The sequence below is a fragment of the Pecten maximus genome, chromosome 12 (assembly GCF_902652985.1).
Source record: "Pecten maximus chromosome 12, xPecMax1.1, whole genome shotgun sequence".
Classification (NCBI taxonomy): domain Eukaryota; kingdom Metazoa; phylum Mollusca; class Bivalvia; order Pectinida; family Pectinidae; genus Pecten; species Pecten maximus.
Window position 1 is genome coordinate 34,306,529 of NC_047026.1, and position 27,410 is coordinate 34,333,938.

At 35.3% G+C, this 27,410-nt stretch overlaps 1 long non-coding RNA gene across 1 annotated transcript in view; it reads left to right on the top strand.

The window, feature by feature from the left end:
- Positions 1–487: 487 nt before the first annotated feature.
- Positions 488–27,410, top strand: part of LOC117338789 — an 80,891-nt gene continuing 53,968 nt past the window's right edge. The window contains exon 1 of the long non-coding RNA XR_004535036.1: positions 488–746. This is a non-coding gene — a long non-coding RNA (uncharacterized LOC117338789). The remainder of the gene's footprint in view (positions 747–27,410) is intronic.

The window sequence follows — 27,410 nt, forward strand, 5'->3', positions numbered from 1 at the left end:
CACTTTATTTCTGTTTCTCACGGAAAAGCAGTCATTAGAAAAAAAAACCGATATAAATCGACAAATGATAATGCTTCAAATATACAGTAAAAAAGGAGACGAAAGGAAACCCAGGCTGTGATAAAATAGAATTTATCTCTCTTCTAAATGTTCATTTACCGTGGTCACATCCGGAAAACTTTCACCGAGCTCCCTTTTCGTTCCTTAATTGGGTTGTATCGATTTCCGTCTCGTCCCGGGGATTTGGGCCGTTCGGGGAGGCATCATTATATTGACATGTGGTGTAAAGGGAGACCTAAACTCGGTGCAACCAGATAGATAGAGACATGCTAGCCTAACGCCAGTGCTAAATTATAAAACGTACAGCGGTAATATTACATGGTCCCTTTGAGGCGTCGAGGCGTTTTAAGAAGACTGGATCCCGCATGTGCGGCACGTGGCTGTGTCCCCGACCGGGAGTCAATCTAAACTCCTGATGCAAGTGGATAACCAAGGTCCCTAAATGTCTCGCTTTTTTCTTTGGTCTGATTTCGCATGGTACCATGGGGGAAAGATATGATAGCTTTAGAGCAGTTTTTGAAATAATTACTATTCATTTGGGTTTTTCTTTTCGCATAATGTATCAAAACGGTACGATAAACAAACTGAGGAATGCTATAAAGGCCTCCGTTTAACAGATTAAAAGCAGAAGCACATTAAATTCTTCGTCAGAATGTTTGCCGAGTATTGATGCAGATTTTCACAAGGTGAGTAAATCAACATACCGTTTCAGCGATGCAGGTTTAATTATAATGAAGAAGTTAACACTGTTAATTTGCGACCTGCTAAAGAGTAATTATAGATGTCTTCGGTAACAGGAAGACAGTAAAATAGCTCGTTTATTCGTCAGAAATGCACCAAACTCTCCATTTTTCAGACAGAAAATGCCTCAAATATTGTCATAGATGTTTTGCACGTTTTATATAATCAAGGTGATTTTTTGTTGATTCAGGATAATCTTAACTGGTTGGACAATTTTGTGTTTGACCTAAGAGATAAGGTAGTGTTTTGATGTTGCATGTGCCATGTTAGGCCTGCTGTCGTGGGTCTCGCAAGGATTTGTTAATCATTCTGCCGTTAAGAACAGGTACTTTGCACGAAATGGTTCGTTTCCCCTTTGGACCTTTATTTAGGTTCAAAAAGTACTGAACGACCTCGTTAAGTCAATTACACTAGTATACATGCGGATTGAAGCGGCACAGTCGACGCTAAATCAGAGTATATTGTCCATTAAGACCTTTTACGGCTCGCTGTGATTTCCTTCTTTGCTCATTTAAGCCGTTTTATATTTTCGTCTACCGATATTGTCTTATTTCTTGTGACAAATTATTGTTCATTAAACTTATGTATATTCATACACACATGGACATAATAGTGAGAACGTGGGTTTTATTGGTATTTGCACATGCTTCTTACGTTTTCAACAAGAGTTGTTTACTTCGAATGTTTGCAATGTTAAATAATCTTAATCTTTTTCGGACAAATACCGTAGTGTTTTTTTTTTTTTTTTTTTTTTGTTTTTATTTGCTTTGTGTGAAATATTAATATTGTGCGTAACACATATTTTTTGTTATTTGAATTTGAATTCACAGTTGTAGTTAAATGCATAACATGTGTTTATTTGTTTCCCGATTCGTTTAATTCATGAAATATATTAAAATAAATTCTGATACTTACGATTGATAAGATCCTATTACGCATTAAATTTATTAATTTAAACACCATCCTGTTGATTAATTGAACTGAACAGTATTTCAGGTTTTCTTATGATTTAGATAAAATATCCGAAAATAATGGTCAAATATTCTATTCAATCAATTTTAAATTATACTTAATATTGGTATCATTCAATGCGTTAAATTTTACGATAAAGTAGTTAGTGATGTATTGAGCACAGTTTTATGAGTCTTTCTTTACTTTGATAATCTATATATATATATGAAATAACAAAAAACAGACTTTGCCGCAAGGCCTTTCTGCCCTCTCAGGCTTCTTCAGTCCTGAAGAAGCCTGAGAGGGCAGAAAGGCCTTGGGGCAAAGTCTGCTTTTTTTGTTATTTTTTTTATACATTCACCTTCGCAAGGAAAGATTTCAATTTCTTATATACTATATATATATATATGTGTGTGTGTAATACATAGCTTTAAATGTCGTAAAACATTAAAATCATTCCATAACAATATATAATATACATACTGTTTAATGGATAACAATTTTAACACTGCTATATATATATATCATTATGTTGGATTAGAATTGATATCATAAGTAGAATATATATATTTCTTCATCAGATTGTATGTTAATTTTATATGATTATCCTTTGTTAGGTTTTATATCTTCAGTAGATTTCTATTTTATATAATTTTTGTTGGAAAGTATTTCTGATTTTGTTTACAGATATAATTCATCTGTTCAATATTCTCGTTTTTATAATTCAATATCTTAAATAAAACGTCCGGGAATGTATTTCAATTTCGTTATTTGGCATATATCGTTAAGTAATTTTAAACAATGAGTCTAGAATACAAGTATAATCATGATATCAGATATTCTCATGTTGACTATGTACTCTACAAAAATCATTAAACCTTGTGACATTTTCTTACTAATAAATTAATAAACCTAGCACGTGTGTCGGAATGGGATTGTTTCGAAATGCCATACTGATCAACATCATTAAGTCCTGAATATTTTATAGATCATCACGTCAAAGTGTTAAATGTCATATTGTAAAGGCATCCTGTTCATTTTCTCATCAATACAATGGTCATGTTATTTTTGTTTCAAATTCAACTTTAATCGAAATTCTGTGAATTCGACATCACGTTATGTGCAGAGAATATTACACCTCCATATTGCTTAATAAATGACTTGCAGGGGTTAATTTCCAATGTAATCCCACCGAAGTGTCGACTGTTGGTGTCACCTCCATGGTTTCACGCTTGAACATTAAGACAAACACGAAGAAAGTGGTAAAACGATTATCACGTGTGACAATCCAGCGCCGTTATTTTTAATAGAAAAATAAAATACTTATTTTGCCGAAAATTACAAATACCAAAGGCAATACATTCTAACTACTTCACAGGATACTTTTATTTAAAGCTGTATAATTTCTTAATTTGTAGTTTTTCTTTTCCGTTTAAGATGTGTTTCATGACACATGTGTGAAGGTATACATATTTACCAATGATATCATCATTATTTTATTGATCTTGTTCAATGAAATTATTTTATTTTGTAGAAACAAAAATGTTCAATTTGTTACCTGTAATTAATATTTATTCATTAAAGACTATGTAATCCAAACTTTTTATTGAAATAAGTAATTAATAGTTTACATATATATATATATATATATATAAATATATATATATATTATATTGTAGAGTAGTATGTTAAAGTAAAAATGTATATATAAATAAACAAATATAAATATGAATACATGTAAATAATAAATATATGTCTCCTTCTCGTTTCAGTTTCATTTAGATCCATGCTTATTATTTTTTTTAATAAGCCGATACAGTTATGTTTTTCATAATAAGTAAAGATATACATATTTACTAACGAAATGCAGTAATAAGTGAATATATACAGATATGGATAATGACATATTTTATATATTTTTGATGTACACTTATTAACTAACGTATAAACTGTATTGTATCTTAGTCTCCTTGTGTACAGGTTGTTCAATAAAAGTGTTTTATGTCCTATTATTACTTTAACATGATCTAAAAGTCATTCAGAAAATTTGATTCGTTCAGTTTTATATGTTGTTTATTTAATGCACGGATGTATGAATATTCTTGTACCATCGTAATGAGACTTACATTTATGGATATGAATTCCGTGCAAGAAAATTCCCAAATTGTCAAATAGTCATCCATTTTGGAGAAAGGCCAATTTAATTTTCGAAAGCATGCATGTTCGCATGAAATTCAGATATTTTATTCATGTCTCATTCTGTGTGATTGAATGATAAGATGAACAATGGACATTGTTTTCCGAAAAAATCACACAATAGAAATGATATCACTTATCGACGATACGAAATATCAATTCAAGGAAATCATTCATTCTACGAAATTTAGATAATTCTTGAATAAAAACCCAAGTTAATCTATATTGTTATTGTACCTTCACATGATGTGCACTTCATATCATTTTAAAACTAATTGCTCATTAGTATAACTTCAAATTTATTATTTAAAAGTCACCTCCTAATTATGATTTTTTTCAGGATTTTTCAATAGATATATTTCAATATGGCTGTATAGTTAACGTGAAAAATAATACATTACTGCTTTGAAAACATGATTAAAAGATTTTTCAAGCACTTTTGATTTCTAAAACTAGTTAATATTGATTCAAATTTAATCTTAAAGATATATACGTCTTTGGATAATAACACCAGAAATATGATGTGAATTTGGTCCGAACTATCGTTTTTTCACACTCATATATTTATTTCTGCCAGTTTAATATAAACATGCGGTGGAATATTCTGAAAACTAATCGACAAAATGTTGAAGAGAAAAAATGGAAACAATTACAAGTTGACAACTCAAACTTCAATAAATATTTCGCAGGTAATCGATTTCCCAGTGGTTTGTCCCTATAAACATTGTTTTAAGCATTCCAAAAACACGATCATTGTGGAATACATTGGATTTAGAATGATTCAAGAAGAAGATGCCCGCTTATTGAATTACGAAGTAACGCTCAAACCACAGCAATGCGGGTCTGGCATGCTAATTACAATCCTTTGTCTTGACAAATTCTGTTTCAATCACAAATATTATCTTGATCAACGACTTCAATTCTCACAATATATAGACATAATCTGAGTTTATATTATGTGGGTAGATACGATTAATGTATATAACTGATCTGTAGAAAACGTCACACTTCTTGGACTGGCTATCAATCTTTTGCATATCTCTATCAACGATAGGCTGGAAGAATAATTTAAAATGTGAATATTTTCATGCGCAAAAACTAGATTTACAACATGTATAATCTTCAAATCTACCAAATCCTGACAATCTAGCAAACATGTACAGAAATTGAAATAGGGACTTTTTATAAGGTATGTTTGGATATCAAACCCACGCGCTTAATAGGGGTTCTATCATGATTAAAATAAAACCTGATCATAGATGGTTTTGAATACGAAACTAAATAAATTTCCGTGCACGTATAAGTTTTAACCCGATCCCTAGTAAATGAAAAACAAATATTGTACAATATTTAATAGAACAAAACTTAGGTTCACAGTTTGCAAATTAGGAAATGGTTTCATAATACACCCTACCAGATGTGAAGGAATTACTCCAGTTTCTTGGAATATTATCTCTGTTAACTTAATACTTCTGCCATAATATAAATTTGGATACAAGCAATATCGATAATTTTGTACCACGTGACTACCCATACGTATTATGCATTACGTTGGTATCACCTCTAACTCGGTTAGCAGGGAGTGTTGTATAACGGAAGGGCCTGCCTGTGTTTAGAATTTGGAACGGACTCTCGTGAAATGGATCAGGAATTGGAGACGTGTATATGTCTGGGAATATACTGATCATATTTTAGATATATATGACCCTAAGATGTGTCGTTATACTGTCGTATAAGGCTTTCATGGTTCTTCATTGCGAGTCAATTCACAATAGTACTGCTCAGAGCATGTATCAATCTAGGAAGTAAATGTTCCAGATTCCCAACTCAATATAAGTTGCAGCTTACAACATAATTTCTATAAGAAGCTATTTTCGTGTATTTGTTGAAAGAAGTTAACTATTCACTATATGTTGGTTTGTTTGTTTCATATTATTAGTACTCTGAAATATGTCTCTCTTCTTTATTATTAGTACTCTGAAATATATCTCTCTTCTTTATTATTAGTACTATGAAATATATCTTTCATCTTTATTCTAAGTGAAATACTGAATATCAAACTTCTGTTATATATTTGACATTAGACTAATTGTTATTATTCGGATGGGGTATATTTTGTTAGACAAGGTGCACGCACATTATGCATATGTTAAACATGTCATTTATCATTCTCGTGATATTGTATAATTTATCTTTAATACGTCAAAAACGACAGTATGTGATTAACTGTCTTCACTTTTTCGTATTATTAATTCCCCTGGGAAAATTTTACTATTGATATGACGAGGAAGGAGGTGCGTCAATTGTGCTATTTTGTTCAAACGTGTTATAGATCATCATATAGAACATAATATAGAACATAATATAGAATTAATTTAAACACTTACAACTTTCGTTCTCCAAGATTACTGAGAGCCTTTGAAGGCCATTTTGTTCTTGTCACTCTAGTGGCGGACCGTCGATGGCGTTGTTACGTCACTCTAAAGACCGAGACATTACAGGAGTCTGCCCGGCATTTATATTTGCACATATATTGTACAGTTATAATGCTGTCAACATTGTACAATACAACAATTTTGTGTGTAATGCAGGTGCTCAACTTTTGTAACTCGTGGTATGACATTTTTGTTGGTGTTCACATTTACCCTTCATTAACTCTTGATATCATCTTTTTGTGTGGATTCATTCTTGCCCGTTCGGAACTCTTTGGTATCGCCTTTTTGTGGGTATATATATTCTGTCCTTCCAAAACTGGTATATTTGTTTTGTATAACTCTCTCTCTCTCTCTCTCTCTCTCTCTCTCTCTCTCTCTCTCTCTCTCTCTCTCTCTCTCTCTCTCTCTCTCTCTCTCTTGGTATTATCTTTCTGCTTTCCTTTGTATTCTATAAACAAGATGGTTGGTGTTGGAGGTATATCAATAACACGTCTTACATTACACAACAATTATGTTATCGACGTTTAGTTTTTGAAACATATGCTTTGTGGTAGAAATCACGTGTGAGTATACATGAAGGCAAGCAGTTGTAAGTTTCATGATTTTTAGTGGAGTTATTGCCCTTAATTCAGTGTGTTTACTCCAGAGATTTTGTAAGCGCTACTTTCGCTTACCATCTGTATTGCAGCTTGTAGTATAGAGAATGTACAAAGCGGATGAAAACTACTCCATGATAGTCTGTTTTAGGTATGGGTCTTACGTTTTATAGGGCTTGGGTTGGTACATTACGGGAGAACTCGAAAGGCCACGTGCGGGTAGACATATTTTGAAGGAATCATTGCTGACGTACGTAAAGAAAACAGGTTTAACTGGAGCGACACAGGTCTCCGTGTTTAATATTGCTATATTTGACATTCTATCACAATGGCCATTATCAGAATATCGATCTATGTCTTATTTTGATATGTGACTATGTTCAACCGAATGGTACACAAATAACACTTATGTTGTTGTTGTTTTTAATTCATTATAAAGATATGTAATAATGAGAATATTTAATACAGACTACAGATATCCATCAGCGACACTCAAAATGTTCATCAGTTTAACATTGTCATGCTAAACATATATTAACAGGATTTGATTCTTTGTAAATATAACATTTAGATGTGTTTACTGAAATTGTCGGATTAAGAGACGTGAATCTCAGTAAAGAGTAACTTATCGCAAATGTTGTTGATAAACATTAAATTAACAACATTGTGGTTTCATTCAGCAATAAATAACATCATTATATACTATTTCTGATTTTTATATCATCTAATGATATTCCTAACGATGTTGATCATCCGTGTCGTTAATAATCAGATTATGGTCCTGTAGTAAGATTTCCTTTTATAACATATCAAGCATTTTTCGTGTAGGAACAATTAACTTTTTAGATAGATGATAGAGAAATAGCATTACACAATGTTCGATAAGGTCGATATTAGGACGTAACATCAAATTATTTCTATACGTTTATCTACATGAAATGTTGTTACTAACTAATAATCCGGTTTCACTTGTCAGATATCGTATTACATACATTATGTATCTACTAACGCCTGTTTGTGTATATTATGTATTTCTGTTACATCTTACACTGATGTAATGCAGATACCTCTTAATTAGGTCAAAGTAACTTGTATATATTATATCTTTTTATCCTATCATCTTTCCTACCCCATAATTAGGTCACAGTAACTTGTTTATATTATACCTTTCTATCATCTTTCCTCTGATTGTTCTATATTGTAGCCTCGTTACGTTTCATTTTTGATAATTGTATAATTCGTTGCCCTGATTTCAGTCCACGTCAACTGATTCCCTTCGTTTTCTTTGTTGGTTTTTACTACCGTAACTAGGTCAGTCACTCCTGTCATTCCGGGGAGACCGGTATCGTGCCCAACTCCACCCCCGGGGCCGAATGTCGCGCGCTCTCACATAAACCGCTAGTATATGTAAACTACGTCCTGAGGTAGTCTGTCCCGGAATGGCCCTTTCTTTGGGACGTTTTGTCGACTTCAATATCCATCAAGTTAAGGCAGCCAGTCATGTAGTTATTCATAAGCCACCATGTTCGATTAATTTTACGTAAATACTCGTGTTTGATAATCGTCTCGATGGTGATTCTAACCAAATACCCTGAGGTACTTGAACGCGCACGCGCCGTTGACGAATATCAGCAGACGGGTGGCACTTAACATGACGCGTGGCACTGCAATACAATTGTATGTTTAATTGGCTTGCCTGGCCACTCGAGTCCGACATTTGGCGTGTTTCAAGGGCTATTTATCAGCATATCTTGCGGTTCCCGAAGAGGAACACTTGTATATTTGTATAGGGACATGTCTTCGTACTAGCACAGCATCACGTCGCCACTTCTAGGAATTTAACGAGCTTTTAATTGATATTGGAAAGCACTCGAAACTGGAGAAGTCTGTAATATAAATGTCAGTGAGCGGAATGCAGATCATTCATGTGGAAAACAATAATATTTATATAAAATATGAATGGTTTAATCAATTTATCTATCCTCATATTATTGGACGTCATCCTTAACTGATAATTTCATTAAACATATCTAAATATAATATTTATAAAAAAGAGTGTCTTACTAATTAACAAAAATGTGTACTAATATTCAAGCATGCTTGTTGTTGACTCCTATTAACATATATGTAGTAAGTAGATTTCTTTTACACAAATGCATATCATCTAAGGGAATTGGAAATAAAGTCTGGCTTACTTTTTATAGTATATAGAAACTACTGTATGATGCAGTTTTGTATTCATTATTCGGCAGATGTTATGTATGTATTACAAAACTCGTATGGCTAAGACGATACTCACTAAGTGTCTTTTTGGTAAAATTTCTTAAACATTTGAAAAAGAAGACTTTTTTTCTCTATGAATTGAATTTTTTTATTGATATTACAAAAATAATTTATAGATGTATAATTGCAAATTGATGGTTCATTCATGTGAAAATAATTTTTTTATCTAATATAGATGAATATATTTACTTATCACAGATCTTAATAAATCAACTAATAACAGTATACCGATTAATACTGATTGACCTTAATTCAAAATATTTAATTGTAAATGCAAATATATAAATATATATATATGAAGAAAGGTTTAATTATTTGTAAATATGAAAATCCGCATCAGAAAAATCTTAATTAGAATAAAACTTCCATATGACATTCATGAATGAATTTAGACTGAAATTAATATTGTACATGCTAATATTAATACTATAAAGTTAAGTGATATCAACGACAGAAATTTAAAATTTGTATTCAGGGAAAACTAAAATATTTTACGAGTTCGCTAAAATTAAACTTTATTGATTCTCCACATACAGGAATTATGAGAGAAATTGAAACTGTTTTATGTTCGTCCTGATTGAAGCACGTAAGGGGTCTTAGTGCAGTAGGAGACCGGAGTACACTGGGAAAACATATTGGTCGGGACAGATGACATTTAACGTCCGGTCGTTGCATCTCCAAGGTGAGAGGTGAGTCAGATATCCACTCCAACCGACCACCAGGATAAATATTATCATTATTATGTTAGTGGTTATCCCTCGAGTCCGACGAAAATTCATCATTTGATAAATGTTATGTTACCATATTGTTAAGGTTTACGTTTGGTCCCAAACAAATTAACAGCGAGGTAGCTGGTATTTATACTAATACAAACTCTTTTAGTTATAAGTATTTATCGACAGCCGATGCATCCTAATACAATTCTTGAAAGACAATAAACATTTAAAATTATTCAATATTGAAAAATGATTGAATTGTGGGGCTAGTACCTTCTCTATATTTCTACAGTACATTAAGCACATGTAGATTTGTCTAATTGTACTTACATGTAGATTTCCGCACATCTCGTAGATCGTACCATCACTAAGGGGTTCTAATAATAATTGTACAGTGTAGTTTTATATTTCTGATTCAGCAAGGACTATATCTGGTATAACATTCATATTCTAAGGTGATAACGGACTACCAATTGGACTGTGTTAATATCACACTTTGACTTTCCGTCGGCAGATTTGGAAGATGAGATGTGGAATACAATTTCAGGTGAAATATGTAGCTAAGTTCAGCCGTTTGTGTCGAGATTTTTTTCACAGACTTCACGTGAAATGTTTTTTCCTAATTTTTGCCGTGTTCAATAATCTTTTTAAAAATCACTTTTAAGTGAATACATACCTTGCATTTCAGCTCGAAATATATAAAATGCTAAATTTGATTACAGAATATTAGTTTTGATGGCCAATGTTTTTACAACGTTGATGTCTAAGCGTGGTCTGGCTTGTATTAGTAGATGTCCTATAAGCATACTATAGCGATTAAAGGAAGAATGTGTGAATTGACATGGGCCTAGGTGTAGACTTTTATTTCGTTGCATGATTTATCTCCCTTTTCGATTGTAACTCTTCAGTTTTAGGTGAACTTGTCATTAGAACCTCTATTATTTATCCATGATCGTAACCACTAACAGATAGCGTCAATACAAAGTTTACCAAAAAATAGACTAGTAGTTAATGTCGGGTCATTTTATCATTGTCAAACAAGACATTCAAACATTTGGCTCCGTCATTCCTCAACTTTGAAATAACTAGATATTCTTGGGACAAATAATTGGATTCTCGAACGTTTCTTGGTTTGTGACAAGCGAAGGTACCATGGGAGAGCCTTTGACATTGTGGTAATAGTCTCCCACCCCCGGGACGAGCACGTCAAAAGCCAGTCCTTTGTCACTGTCGTCTTAGAGTTTAACAATAAGTCGAGCAGGACGCTAATGCGGTGGATTATTAACGTGGCTATTCTTCTGCCTGTCGACTTACCGCATTGCTTGGAAGGTGATGGATTGCGGATAACAGTTAACCGTATTTGTATTTCTGACAATAATAATCCATTTAAACGCCTTCATTTCTAACTGTACGGTTAGTATTTATCTTGTCCTTCTCATCAGTATACGTCTGATATCAATCAAACTGGGGATACACAATCATTCCCTCAATTAACATTTATTTCAATGATATATATTTTTAAAGTTTATCCCTATAATTGATCTTTCCGTTGGGTAACTGTATATATTATTTTTGGCTAATTTCCCTGTGCTGTACCAGTGTTAAGTGCATCGTTCCAGAGCTTCATTCATTGTTACTCTAGCTGATCCAGTACTTGTCTTGGTTTAATTATTCCGGGGTTCTGCATTTGTGCATTTCTGTATTTATAAGCTGTTCTGTATATATCTATTTCTTCAGGACATTGACCAGTTGTATTATTATTTTCTCGTTGTGTTTTTTTTTTGTTTTTTTTTTTCGTTTTTTTTATGGAGTTAGTGTAGATATCCTCCCTATATTTCAGAATTCGTTTATGCCCATTTTGTTGTTTTCCTACCTTCTCTTCAGGACGTTTACACTTTTGTCTTTTGGCAACACTGGCGATTCTTAGGACAAACCAGCTGTGTGCTACAGTTAGTTTGTATTCAGTATTCGATATTGAATATACATCTCTTGCTAAATTCATATTAGAATTTGTGTTCACTGCCGTGTGTATCTGTTAATATTTCCATCCATAGTTTTAACAGTATAATGTTATTCTGTATCCGTTATGTCCCAAATAATTTCAACATGAAATATACATATTTAAAAGTGAGTTGGTGGTAACTTGCTGTATTTAGAATATAACCTTGACTACAACAAGTGAAATCCCACTAGATTTGATGTGATGACTGTTTAAACTTGTTATTGATTTATAATGACCCCCAGTTTGATAATTTATTACATGTGCTTTAACATGTACAGAAATTTCTTTTATCGACAATGGGATACTTAATTCTCAAATTATGAAAAAAGAAATATCAGAGCAATCATTTTGTCATCAACTGTGATTGTTATTGTTGAACAGAACCAGTTAACGACAATGACTGTAGATATTCCTATTGTCATGAGATCCATGTTTACCTTTAGTGTGTTACTTTACTCGAGTATCGTAATGCTCCTGTACCTTCCAGTCGAACGTGTGCTGATAGGTAAATACTGATCACATATACAAATAAATTGATATCATGTTTCAGTATGCATTTATGTTTATTTCAAGTGAAGAATGCGTAATTGTCTGACTATTCTAACAATATGCAATATTCGGAAATAAATAAGAATACTTTATCTCAGATTTTATTCTTTAGTTTGATGCATTTGCATTTGAAGAAATAATGGACTTATAAGTGTAGCTGATACAGCTTGGCTTTGACTAATGACAGTGTCCGTCCTGACATGTTCACGGTATATACTTGTGACTGTTTTAGCGTTAGACATAATCTTCAATTTGATTGTTACAATAACATAAGTCTCCAGTGTTAATTGGTCAATCTTGATGGAAAAGTTATCTAATTTTGATAACAAGCTACGCACATAACGTGGCGAGTTGCTTGTGACATATACTGTTTCCGAGGGCAGACGAAGGATTGTCGAAAATATGACGAAGAATAAATCATTTACACTTCGTCATGATTTCTTTAGAACGGCAGAAGGTATGTTGTGATTTTGTGTACAAAAATATTGCAAATAATTTGAACTAATTTTGCGAAATGATCTGTCTATATGTAGTATTTATTCAATTTATAAGTGAAAACTTCTTCGCAAGATATGGAACGCAAACAAAAGTCTCAAACACAAATGAAACTAATTCTAGATCTCTGTAAAGGTACATTGCATGTCCCTAATTCTGGTATTTGCGCGACGGAAACAGAAAGGGGGCAGCGCCTTTGTTGGCACTGCTCTGGGGGGGGGGGGGGGGGGGGGGGTAGTTTGAATCCCTCAACTGTTGGAGCTCGCACAATATTGTCTTCCAGATGATTCCAATCAACAACTGTTCTTATACAGAAGGAGTTCTTGTGTTTTATAGTTTTATCACTTTGGACAAGGGTTTTGCTGTTGTTGCTGTTGTTGGCGTATAGATAAATATATTTTCAATTCAGTCAATAACTTTTATATGATGTTGCTTCATGTCCATCTAAAATCTAAAAAAAATTACAAGTCGACGAAATAAATTATATTCAATTTCTTTGTAATTTCTCTTTTGAAACTAAATCGCTGTTATTTTTCTATGTCTGTCTCCTAAAGGTGTTAGATAACCAAATTAGTGAATGCTATAACCTTTGATTTTGAACTCCTAAGTATTGTAATTATATAGGTTATTACAGTGACATCTGCCCTTTGTCAAAGCTGGAGTTCTAACGCCCCAAGGTATTAATGTCTTTAACACAATAGTGGGGTCGTGTCAACTCATCTGTAAATTGCTGAAGTCATTCAACCATGAATTACTTTGTTCATATAGTCTCTAAAACCTACCTACCGTATAAGTATTGTTTAATAAAACATTTTCATTTTTTCAGTACCTAGCCCTCTTTCTACTGTATAACTTTCATTGTATGTATTTGTAATGTAACGTTTAATTTCATTTTACAACAATTGCGAAACAAGTTGTATCAAATTATATCAATCACCGAGTCGGACAGGTGATCACATACCTTTTCACGTGCGATCGGGGAATCGACAGGCAAATGTGTTACACCCATGACACCCGACCACCCTAGCAGTCAAGGTCAAGGTCACTGGTACTAATTTTAGAGGGGCTGACAGGAGATATGTATTATACCCAGTATGTTTGTTATTTTATAGCATGAAATGAAGCAATGATGTGTGACGAGTAAATTTGTAGATCCTTTGTGTTGGATATATTTCCAAAAGTAGGAATTTATATTTCTTGTAGTTTATTGAATGGCATTCGAATCTATATTTGTGATGAAATCATCTGTCCTTGGTTTATATATACATGTACAGTATTTACTCTCTTGTGTGCTTTTAAAAGTCGATGCATTTTTTTTATCTGCCCCCGTGTTTTACTCCAACAACATGTCCAAATAAACACGGATAATGGTCCATTTAACTTGAAGTATGTACATAATCTCCAGTGAACGATGCTGATCACCAAGTCCTGAAGACGAATTCTGGAAGTTGGTTTCTGGATCATTTCTGTTGATGACATTTTCGTCGTCGTAAACGTCTCCAGAGTCCTCGGTTCAGTCATCTGCATGAAAATGTGTCTTTCACTTCTCGGGGCGTCTGACGAAACAATCTGGAAATATCACAGAATAGTTGATTATTCCTTCAGTACGTTGTCTCAACAAACAATGTAGTCAGGACAGTGATCATTGAGAACCAGGCACGCCATCCGAGCGGGATACGTATAACCATATTAACACTTTAATCTTCTAATCAGTCAAATTTTATCTCCAGGGTTTTGGTATTTGACATTGTCGCCGCATTGTGTTCCCTTATCAAGGCAATATGCTTTACCCTTCTGAGAAGAAATACCCCAGATTGATACAAATATTGAACAAAGTATCCCGATTAAAATCCTTATTTGCAAACATTAATGAATGCAATACTACGAAATGCAGTCGTAAAATAGTTTGTTTATATAATATGAATAAAAAAGATGTCAGGAGATCGGTTAAGGTTTGTTGGTGAACTAGTTCCCTACTAGTAAATTATAAAGACTCATATTAATTACAGTTTAATTATAAGATGATATTTCACAAAGCTATTACTAATTTAATATTTTGATATATAAATAAAAAATAGGATTAATTATAAAATAAAATTCTTCGTGACGGTTAACTATAATGACTAGACTTCCGGGTATCTTAAATAGTGATGGATGTACACCGTACGCTATGGTGACTATATATACTCTGTCAACAATGACTGGTGACGCGGCCGAACGGCCAAGGTCGACTAGTGGAGTGCAGTGTTTTGTCTGTAAACTTGTGGGGTGCACGGCGCAAGTCGATCAGAATTTCAAAATCTGTTTTTATTTCCGTTCATTCCGTCGCTAAAAACTACATGCGCAGTGAGATTTAATGTTGATTTACGGGTAAAAAAGAAAAATACTTTAAAATTCGTCTCCTATAGGCGACGAACATATTTTGACGCAATGAATCGGCGAATCCACCCCACAAGGATACGCATGTGTAACGTACGAGTAATATAAGTTATATGTATTACATTATAATATTTTTCTGTATTACTGTATACCTGGTAATTTTCGCCCCAGAATATACTTCCGATTAACAATTGTATGATGTTTTGTTACCTTATAATATATTCCTGTATTATACACTGTTGTTTAACAGTTGTGTAATACTACTGTGTTACCTTGTCCAGATAGACTTTGTATTATTTTCCACTTGGTGATGTTTTAAAACAAAACTCGATTACCAGCGTGTAAAAAAAACGCAATTCTAACTAAGAAATCTATGAAGCGCGAAACATGAAATATTTAAAACGTATAAAGAGAGAAAGACCAGGAGTTCAGTAATGGCTAGCGTCTTATTCTTCATCGACGACATTCACCACTATCTACAAGGGCACCATTGAAAAAGTACACGAAGATTTATATGTTATGTGTACGATATACTGTAAATAACAGGTAACATTAGACTGATGAAACTTTAGTATTTTATTCAGAAAAAACACAGTATCAACACACAAGGGTAGATCCGGTAAGTTAACACAAACAATAGAAACTGTAGAGAAATCAAAACAAAAGGAAAATGTACAACGAACCAATAAACAGGTATATTACACTAAGAAGGATTCATTCCTGAACCATTTATTACACCTGAACAATTCATTACACCTGAACCATTCATTAGACCTGAACCATTCATTACACCTGAACCATTCATTACACCTGAACCATTCATGACACCTGAGCCATTCATTACACCTGAACCATTCATTACACCTGAACCATTTATTACACCTGAACCATTCATTACACCTGCACCATTCATTACAACTGAACCATTTATTACACCTGAACCATTCATTACACCTGAACCATTCATGACACCTGAGCCATTCATGACACCTGAGCCATTCATTACACCTGAACCATTCATTACACCTGAACCATTTATTACACCTGAACCATCCATTACACCTGAACCATTCATTACACCTGCGCCATTCATTACACCTGAACCATTCATTACACCTGCACCATTCATTACACCTGAACCATCCACTACACCTGAGCCATTCATTACACCTGAACCATTCATTACACCTGAACCATTTATTACACCTGAACCATCCATTACACCTGAACCATTCATTACACCTGCGCCATTCATTACACCTGAACCATTCATTACACCTGAACCATCCACTACACCTGAACCATCCACTACACCTGAATCATCCATTACAATGGACGGGATAACAGTCTTCCTAACGGTAAAACATAATGATGTTATTCCCAAATCTAGTCTAGGTCACCAACCCAAAAAAATGTATCGTTCAGGGAAGGTGTTGGGGAGGACGGTAAGAACTAAAAACCCATCGTTAAGTATCAAGGTTTTTATGACAGTCAATACATATTGTTTAGGGCAAACTGAAACATATTGGATATAAACCTTATAAACAGTGGATTGGTAAGCATGGCTCATATATTTTGACATTCCTAATACTTCTAACCAGCTCTGGGGTTAATTTATCAACAACCATGTGCTAAATTGTATACAAAAAGGTTGAGCATGTTATTACTGAGGAAATAAAGATAGTAAAGTCAATTTGTCAAAGCATTTAAATAAGGATGTGTATGTCATTTGTTTTTTTTTAATCTTACAAATAATTAGCTGAACATTTTTAGTTTTTTTTCATGATGTCTTTAATGAACTTTTGAAAACTCTTTTAAGATATTTTAAAACAAAGGAAACTGCAAGACATTTAAAACAGATATCTGTCTCGACTAATGAAATTTTAATTTCACAATAATGACGGTTACACAGTTGCAATTATCCATTCCCTAGTTACTAAGGCCAATTGACTGCAAGCCAAAAGAATTGGTTCAAATTCTACATTTTTATAAATACAGTGTGTTTGCAAGCAAAATAAGATCGATGATATCTTTAAATTTGAATAAATGTCTACCGCGAATCTATCTTGAATTGCTTGCTTTACGATGATTCGGAAATGATACTCACTAGAGCCATTCAAAACATTTATTGTTCAAGATACTATTTCGTCAATTTAATTCTCGTTAGTGGAACTAGTATCAAAGAAAATCTGAAAATCCACTTCAATATTTTCTGTAACATTAATGTAGGAGTAGAGCAAAAACTCCAATCTTCAAGGTTACGACCAAATTCCACCAAGGTCCACCAAGGTCCACCAAGGACAAGGTCCACCACCTTCAAGGTTACGGACAACCTCAGGGAATAGTAATCCGCCATCTTAGATATAAAGGTCGCGTTCGGAAACTGAAAATCTAAACGTCAACCATCTACAAGGTTACGGCCAATTGATGTGCTGAAGGTCCACCCTTTACAAGGTTACGGCCATCTACGAGGCTTATGGTCCGCCCTTTACAAGGTTATGGCTATCTACGAGGCTGAAGGTCCACCCTTTACAAGGTTACGACCAATTGATGTGCTGAAGGTCCACCCTTTACAAGGTTACGACCAATTGAGGTGCTGAATGTCCACCCTTTACAAGGTTATGGCTATCTACGAGGCTGAAGGTCCATCCTTTACAAGGTTACGGCCAATTGAGGTGCTGAAGGTCTACCATCTACAAGGTTACGGCCATCTACGAGACTGAAGGTCCACCTACCCTTTACAAGGTTACGGCCATCTACGAGACTGAAGGTCCGCCCTTTACAAGGTTACGGCCAATTGATGTGCTGAAGGTCCACCCTTTACAAGGTTACGACCAATTGAGGTGCTGAAGGTCCACCCTTTACAAGGTTAAGGCTATCTACGAGGCTGAAGGTCCACCCTTTACAAGGTTACGGCCAATTGAGGTGCTGAAGGTCCACCCTTTACAAGGTTACGGCCATCTACGAGGCTGAAGGTCCACCCTTTACAAGGTTACGGCCAATTGATGTGCTGAAGGTCCACCCTTTACAAGGTTACGGCCAATTGAGGTGCTGAAGGTCCACCCTTTACAAGGTTACGGCCATCTTCGAGACTGAAGGTCCACCCTTTACAAGGTTACGGCCATCTACGAGACTGAAGCCCACCTTTTACAAGGTTACGGCCATCTTCGAGACTGAAGGTCCACCCTTTACAAGGTTACGGCAAATTGATGTGCTGAAGGTCCACCCACCCTTTACAAGGTTACGGCTATCTACGAGGCTGAAGGTCCACCCTTTACAAGGTTACGGCAAATTGATGTGCTGAAGGTCCACCCTTTACAAGGTTACGGCCAATTGATGTGCTGAATGTCCACCATTTACAAGGTTACGGCCAATTGATGTGCTGAATGTCCACCATGTACAAGGTTACGGCCATCTACGAGGCTGAAGGTCCACCCTTTACAAGGTTATGGCTATCTACGAGGCTGAAGGTCCACCCTTTACAAGGTTACGGCCATCTACGAGGCTGAAGGTCCACCCTTTACAAGGTTACGGCCAATTGAGGTGCTGAAGGTCCACCCTTTACAAGGTTACGGCCAATTGATGTGCTGAAGGTCCACCCTTTACAAGGTTACGGCCAATTGATGTGCTGAAGGTCCACCCTTTACAAGGTTACGGCCAATTGAGGTGCTGAAGGTCCACCCACCCTTTACAAGGTTACGGCTATCTACGAGACTGAAGGTCCACCATTTACAAGGTTACGGCAAATTGATGTGCTGAAGGTCCACCCTTTACAAGGTTACGGCCAATTGATGTGCTGAATGTCCACCATTTACAAGGTTACGGCAAATTGAAGTGCTGAAGGTCCACCCTTTACAAGGTTACGGCCATCTAAGAGGCTGAAGGTCCACCCTTTACAAGGTTACGGCCATCTACGAGGCTGAAGGTCCACCCTTTACAAGGTTATGGTCATCTACGAGGCTGAAGGTCAACCCTTTACAAGGTTACGGCCATCTACAAGACTGAAGGTCCACCCACCCTTTACAAGGTTACGGCCATCTACGAGACAGATGGTCCGCCCTTTACAAGGTTCCATCTACGAGGCTGAAGGTCCACCCTTTACAAGGTTACGGCCAACTACGAGGCTGAAGGTCCACCCTTTACAAGGTTACGGCCATCTACGAGGCTGAAGGTCCACCTTTACAAGGTTACGGCCAACTACGAGGCTGAAGGTCCACCCTTTACAAGGTTACGGCCAATTGAGGTGCTGAAGGTCCACCCTTTACAAGGTTACGGCCATCTACGAGGCTGAAGGTCCACCCACCCTTTACAAGGTTACGGCTATCTACGAGGCTGAAGGTCCACCCTTTACAAGGTTACGGCCAATTGAGGTGTTGAAGGGCCACCCACCCTTTACAAGGTTACGGCCATCTACGAGGCTTATGGTCCACCCTTTACAAGGTTACGGCCATCTACGAGACTGAAGGTCAACCCTTTACAAGGTTATGGCTATCTACGTGGCTGAAGGTCCACCCTTTACAAGGTTACGGCCAATTGATGTGCTGAAGGTCAACCATGTACAAGGTTACGGCCATCTACGAGACTGAAGGTTCACCTTTTACAAGGTTACGGCCATCTACGAGACTGAAGGTCCACCCTTTACAAGGTTACGGCCAATTGAGGTGCTGAAGGTCTACCATCTACAAGGTTACGGCCGTCTACGAGGCTGAAGGTCCACCCTTTACAAGGTTACGGCCATCTACGAGACTGAAGGTCACCCTTTACAAGGTTACGGCCATCTTCGAGACTGAAGGTCCACCCTTTACAAGGTTACGGCCATCTACGAGACTGAATGTCAACCCTTTACAAGGTTATGGCTATCTACGTGGCTGAAGGTCCATCCTTTACAAGGTTACGGCCAATTGATGTGCTGAAGGTCAACCATCTACAAGGTTACGGCCGTCTACGAGGCTGAAGGTCCACCCTTTACAAGGTTACGGCCATCTACGAGACTGAAGGTCACCCTTTACAAGGTTACGGCCATATTCGAGACTGTAGGTCCACCCTTTACAAGGTTACGGCCATCTACGAGACAGAAGGTCCACCCTTTACAAGGTTACGGCCAATTGAGGTGTTGAAGGTCCACCCTTTACAAGGTTACGGCCAATTGAGGTGTTGAAGGTCCACCCTTTACAAGGTTACGGCCAATTGAGGTGTTGAAGGTCCACCCTTTACAAGGTTACGGCCAATTGAGGTGTTGAAGGTCCACCCACCCTTTACACGGTTACGGCCATCTACGAGACTGAATGTCCACCCTTTACAAGGTTACGGCCATCTACGAGACTGAAGGTCCACCCTTTACAAGGTTACGGCCAATTGATGTGCTGAAGGTCCTCCTTTTACAAGGTTACGACCAATTGAGGTGCTGAAGGTCCACCCTTTACAAGGTTACGGCTATCTACGAGGCTGAAGGTCCACCCTTTACAAGGTTACGGCCAATTGAGGTGCTGAAGGTCCACCCTTTCCAAGGTTATGGCCATCTACGAGGCTGAAGGTCCACCCACCCTTTACAAGGTTACGGCTATCTACGAGGCTGAAGGTCCACCATTTACAAGGTTACGGCAAATTGATGTGCTGAAGGTCCACCCACCCTTTACAAGGTTACGGCCAATTGATTTGCTGAAGGTTCACCCTTTACAAGGTTACGGCAAATTGAAGTGCTGAAGGTCCACCCTTTACACGGTTACGGCCATCTACGAGGCTGAAGGTCCACCCTTTACAAGGTTACGGCCATCTACGAGGCTGAAGGTCCACCCTTTACAAGGTTATGGTCATCTACGAGGCTGAAGGTCAACCCTTTACAAGGTTACGGCCATCTACAAGACTGAAGGTCCACCCACCCTTTACAAGGTTACGGCCATCTACGAGACAGAAGGTCCACCCTTTACAAGGTTCCATCTACGAGGCTGAAGGTCCACCCTTTACAAGGTTACGGCCAACTACGAGGCTGAAGATCCACCCTTTACAAGGTTACGGCCATCTACGAGGCTGAAGGTCCACCTTTACAAGGTTACGGCCAACTACGAGGCTGAAGGTCCACCCTTTACAAGGTTACGGCCATCTACGAGACAGAAGGTCCACCCTTTACAAGGTTACGGCCATCTACGAGACTGAAGGTCCACCCTTTACAAGGTTACGGCCATCTACGAGACTGAAGGTTCACCCTTTACAAGGGTACGGCCATCTACGAGACTGAAGGTCCGCCCACCCTTTACGAGGTTACGGCTATCAGGGACAACTACATAATGCAATGTCTAAATATACGATAAATGAAAGTAATGTACAAAGAAGTCTATTCCTGTTATGTTTTCAGCGATATACAAGTGGAACATTTGTATTTTGTTGAATATTACACATAGCTTACTAATCACATTTTATGTTCTGTTTCCTTATCGTCAGGTTCAGTTCACCAAAGAAGGTCTTGCTTATAATTTCCTATTCTAGAAAAAATCACCACTTCTAGATGTCTTTGGACCACTTCCCTTCCACCAATGCTGTTTATTACGTTATTTTAATATTAGATAAGGGGGCGTTTATTGTCTTGTTCTATTACTAAATTTGAAAATATCTTAAGTTCAACTTTTAAAATCAAAATTTAGAGATAGGGTTTTCAAATGTGCCTTCTTTGCCTTTGGGGTTTGGCAGTAGATAGATATGATACCCAGACAGGGTTTGACAAGATAACTCGTTGTTTATGAGCGCCTTGCGTGTTCTGTCTTACTACACTATAGCTCGGCGTTGTATGTTACTTTCGATTTGACAAGGAATCGAAGACGAATTAACATTAGTCTGTATTACAACGTGTCAATAAATCATAAAGTTCGATTATCTGAAAACAATGTGAAAGCAATAACACAATGTACATGTCATTGACAGGTTTACTAATTATGCATGTATTTATTTTAATCTTGATTGGAAAATACAATGTATATAATTACATATTTTTTAAGTCACCAATTTCTTTCTTTCTTCTTTCTTCTTTCTTCTTTCTTTCTTTTTTCTTTCTTTCTTTAATTTTTTCTTTCTTTTTAATAAATAGCGATAGTAACTGGAAATTACCATGTATATATTTACATTTTTTGAAGTCACCAATTTCTTTCTTTCTTCTTTCTTCTTTCTTTCTTTTTTCTTTCTTTCTTTAATGTTTTCTTTCTTTTTAATAAATAGCGATAGTAACTGGAAATTACCATGTATATATTTACATTTTTTTTAAAAATCACCCATTTCTTACTTTCTTTCTCTATTTATTTATTCATTCGTTCTTTCTTTCTGTCTTTCTTTAATGCATATAGTGTACCTCTTTTGATTAATCTAAGCTTTTCGAGTCCTAATCAAACACACTGTATTACGTGAAACAATACTACAAATCAACACTCCAGTGAGGCGTTATAATTGTTCGTATATCTTGTGTTCAGTTTGATTGGCCCACTGAGGGATAGAGGAATATGCTAGCACTCAACAGCCCGTTTAATATTTAATTCCAACTCGACCCATTCGTGCTTCTCCTCACAGTCTAATTAGAATACATAGATGGAATCAACATCCAGCGTCCTGTCTAATCAATTTTAATAATTTTAAACTTAAAAAATGTTGTTTTTAAAGAAAGAAAATTCAGAAGCTTTCGTGTTTAGCAGTAATGTTTTACCGTCATGGAAAATTGCCAACTTATGAATTTGATAATTATAATGGTGTTCTAAATGGAGCGGCATATGGTTATTGTCTTTAACATCTAATGTATTGGTGATCGGTGCCAATAATCCAGCATCCCGCTTAAACTGCATGGTCGGAGCGAGTTATGAATACGGAAGGTCATTTCAATTAAATATGCACGACTGCTTGAAAGGAAGGCCTGAATGATTTTATCGCTATTGTTATTTCAAAATAGTACAAAAATTTCTTCAAATCACCAAATAATGGCAAACGTACTGTAGATATTGTGAAAACGAAGAAAACTGGGAGAGCTTTAGTCGTGTTAGGTTGTTGATAGGGTTTTGCGCGAGGCCCTGTGTTATGTCGTTGGTGAGCGCGTTATTTCTCTCCAAAGTAAACAACTTCCGGTAATTGTAGTTAACAAAAACTCCACAATGTTTGAAGTTGTTGAGTACTGTGCATACCATTGTATTTTATAACGTAACCTGTATTTGTTTTACAACCTGTGTAAAGAGGGTCTTAATGTGGGAGGAAACCAGAGTACCCGGGGAGAACCGACGTTGTCATGCAGGTGACCTCATACCTTTTTTCACATCCGATCGGGGAATCGAACCCCGGCCACATAGAGGAAAAGTAAGTGAGTTACCATTGTACCACACGCACGACCATCCATTTTTTTTATTTTTTTTTTTTGGTCTTAAATATTTTCAAAATACATCGTACGATGTATTAGACATTTTTAAAAATGAATGGTGAACACATTAGGTATAATACAGTTTTAAACAATAAATGTATACTTTTAGAATTAATTGCTTAGGAGTATTCAAGAGCTTAGAAATCAACCTGGCAGAAAAGCCAACAATCAGCTTAGCACTTAACCGAGACTCCTTAAATACTGTACATATCTATTACATTTGTTAATATTTTTAAAAAAGAATGTAGCGCTGTAAGATGATTTAAAAATTGGGACCAGTGGAAAATATCCTGGTTGATTTTTACACTCAAACAGAATCAACTGTAAGGAAGTTGTTCAATTATAATTATGATATCAACTGATAGTTTAAGTGGATTGTCCTTCATTTAATATTGGACCATATGGTTGTAATAGAGAGGAGATATTAAGTCCATCCCTACTCAGATATAGGAGGTTCGGACTATCGATTTCAGCGTGTCATTTCTATCGCTTGCAGCGAAGATGATGAATTCCTAATCAATTTGGTAAAGATAATGTACGGAAGCGTATGCTGGTGATGGAACTAGGGTCCGGAGGGAAATATTAGTAAACCATCTATTGCCGATCACAAAGATTTCTACTATAGACCAGGGATGTGCCCCATTAGATCGACATTTTTAATGAGTATGGTCATTAAACAGAGTTTCATTATTAACCGACAACGATTAAAACCTTAAAGTTTAGCGTGTGGCTATAACAGGATATTTTATAATGACTATTGTTTTATCCTTGATGTACAATACTATAGCATGATCAGTAAGCTTTTAAAGGTGCTCAAACAAACGGGTAATTCTGTTTCATTTGCACGTCAGCTCTAAAACATGTTTGTTAATTTGTTTGGTTTTACACACAGGGGACAGATTAGCAGTCACCATGCATATCAATGTGTACATTTTGTTTTTTGTTGAACAATACCGAAGAAGAGGTTTCTCTTCGCAAAGAGGTCTTTAAGATGTTTATGATAACCGAGCATATAGTGCACACAGCAAGTAAAGTCTATAATATAAATAATGTAAACACACATCTTCACACATACACAACGGGTCAACAATATCTTATTTATAATACACACATACTGTCTCTGTTTTCTCTCATCTGTCTGTCTGTTTGTCTCCATTTTGTTTGTCTATTTTGTCTGTCTGTCTTGTCTCTCTGTCCCTCTTTCTCTTACATATCTGTGAGTGTGGTGGTGTGGATGAAAACACATGCAGTAATTATATATATGTATGTAGGTGCTTCTTTGTACTGTTAAATGGTGATCAGAGTGTCATGATAATTATAAAGCGTGAGAGTTATTATGTGTGTGTACATGGGAATGTGTGTGTGTGGGTAAGTGTGTGTGTCCCTCTATGTTCTGTCTTATTGTATCTGTATTAAAAGCTTTGAACAATAAAACAATTATGAAAAAAATATATAATACACACATACACAACGGTCAATATCTTATTTATAATACACACATACACAACGGTCAATATCTTATTTATAATACACACATACACAACGGTCAATATCTTATTTATAATACACACATACACAACGGGTTAATATCTTATTTATAATACACACATACACAACGGTCAATATCTTATTTATAATACACACATACACAACGGTCAATATCTTATTGATAATATACACATACACACAACGGTCAATATCTTATTTATAATACACACATACACAACGGTCAATATCTTATTTATAATACACACATACACAACGGGTCAATATCTTATCTATAATATACACAACAGGTCAATATCTTATTCATAATATACACAACAGGTCAATATTTTATTTATAATATACACATACACAACGGGTCAATATCTTATTTATAATACACACATACACAACGGGTCAATATCTTATTTATAATACACACATACACAACGGTCAATATCTTATTTATAATACACACATACACAACGGTCAATATCTTATTTATAATACACACATACACAACGGGTCAATATCTTATTTATAATACACACATACACAACGGGTCAATATCTTATTGATAATATACACATTCACAACGGGTCAATATCTTATTTATAATATACACATACACAATTAACGGGTCAATATCTTATTTATAATACACACATACACAACGGGTCAATATCTTATTTATAATATTCACATACACAACCGGTCAATATCTTATTTATAATATACACATACACAATTAACGGGTCAATATCTTATTTATAATACACACATACACAACGGTCAATATCTTATTTATAATACACACATACACAATTAACGGGTCAATATCTTATTTATAATACACACATACACAACGGTCAATATCTTATTTATAATACACACATACACAATTAACGGGTCAATATCTTATTTATAATCCACACATACACAACGGGTCAATATCGTATTTATAATACACACATACACAACGGGTCAATATCTTATTTATAATATACACAACAGGTCAATATCTTATTCATAATATACACAACAGGTCAATATTTTATTTATAATATACACATACACAACGGGTCAATATCTTATTTATAATATACACATACACAACGGGTCAATATCGTATCTATAATACACACAAACACAACGGGTCAATATCTTATTTATAATACACGCAAACACAACGGGTCAATATCTTATTTATAATAAACACATACATAACGGGTCAATATCTTATTGATAATATACACAACGTGTCAATATCTTATTTATAATACACACATACACAACGGGTCAATATCTTATTTATAATAAACACATACATAACGGGTCAATATCTTATTATAATATACACAACGGGTCAATATCTTATTTATAATATACACAACGGGTCAATATCTTATTTATAATAAACACATACATAACGGGTCAATATCTTATTTATAATATACACAACGTGTCAATATCTTATTTATAATACACACATACATAACGGGTCAATATCTTATTTATGATATACACAACGGGTCAATATCTTATTTATAATACACACACACACACACACAACGGGTTAATATCTTATTTATAATACACATTTACACAACGGGTCAATATCTTATTTATAATACACACAAACACAACGGGTCAATATCTTATTTATAATATACACATACACAACGGGTCAATATCTTATTTATAATATACACAACGGGTCAATATCTTATTTATAATATACACAACGGGTCAATATCTTATTTATAATACACACATACACAACGGGTCAATATCTTATTTATAATATACACATACGCAACGGGTCAATATCTTATTTATAATGCACACATACACATTACACAACGGGTCAATATCTTATTTATAATACACGCATATACAACGGGTCAATATCTTATTTATAATACACACCACGGGTCAATATCTTATTTATAATATACATTTACACAATGGGTCAATATCTTATTTATAATATACACATACACAACGGGTCAATATCTTATTGATAATATACATTTGTACACCACGGGTCAATATCTTATTTATAATATACATTTACACAACGGGTCAATATCTTATTTATAATACACACATACACAACGGGTCAATATCTTATTTATA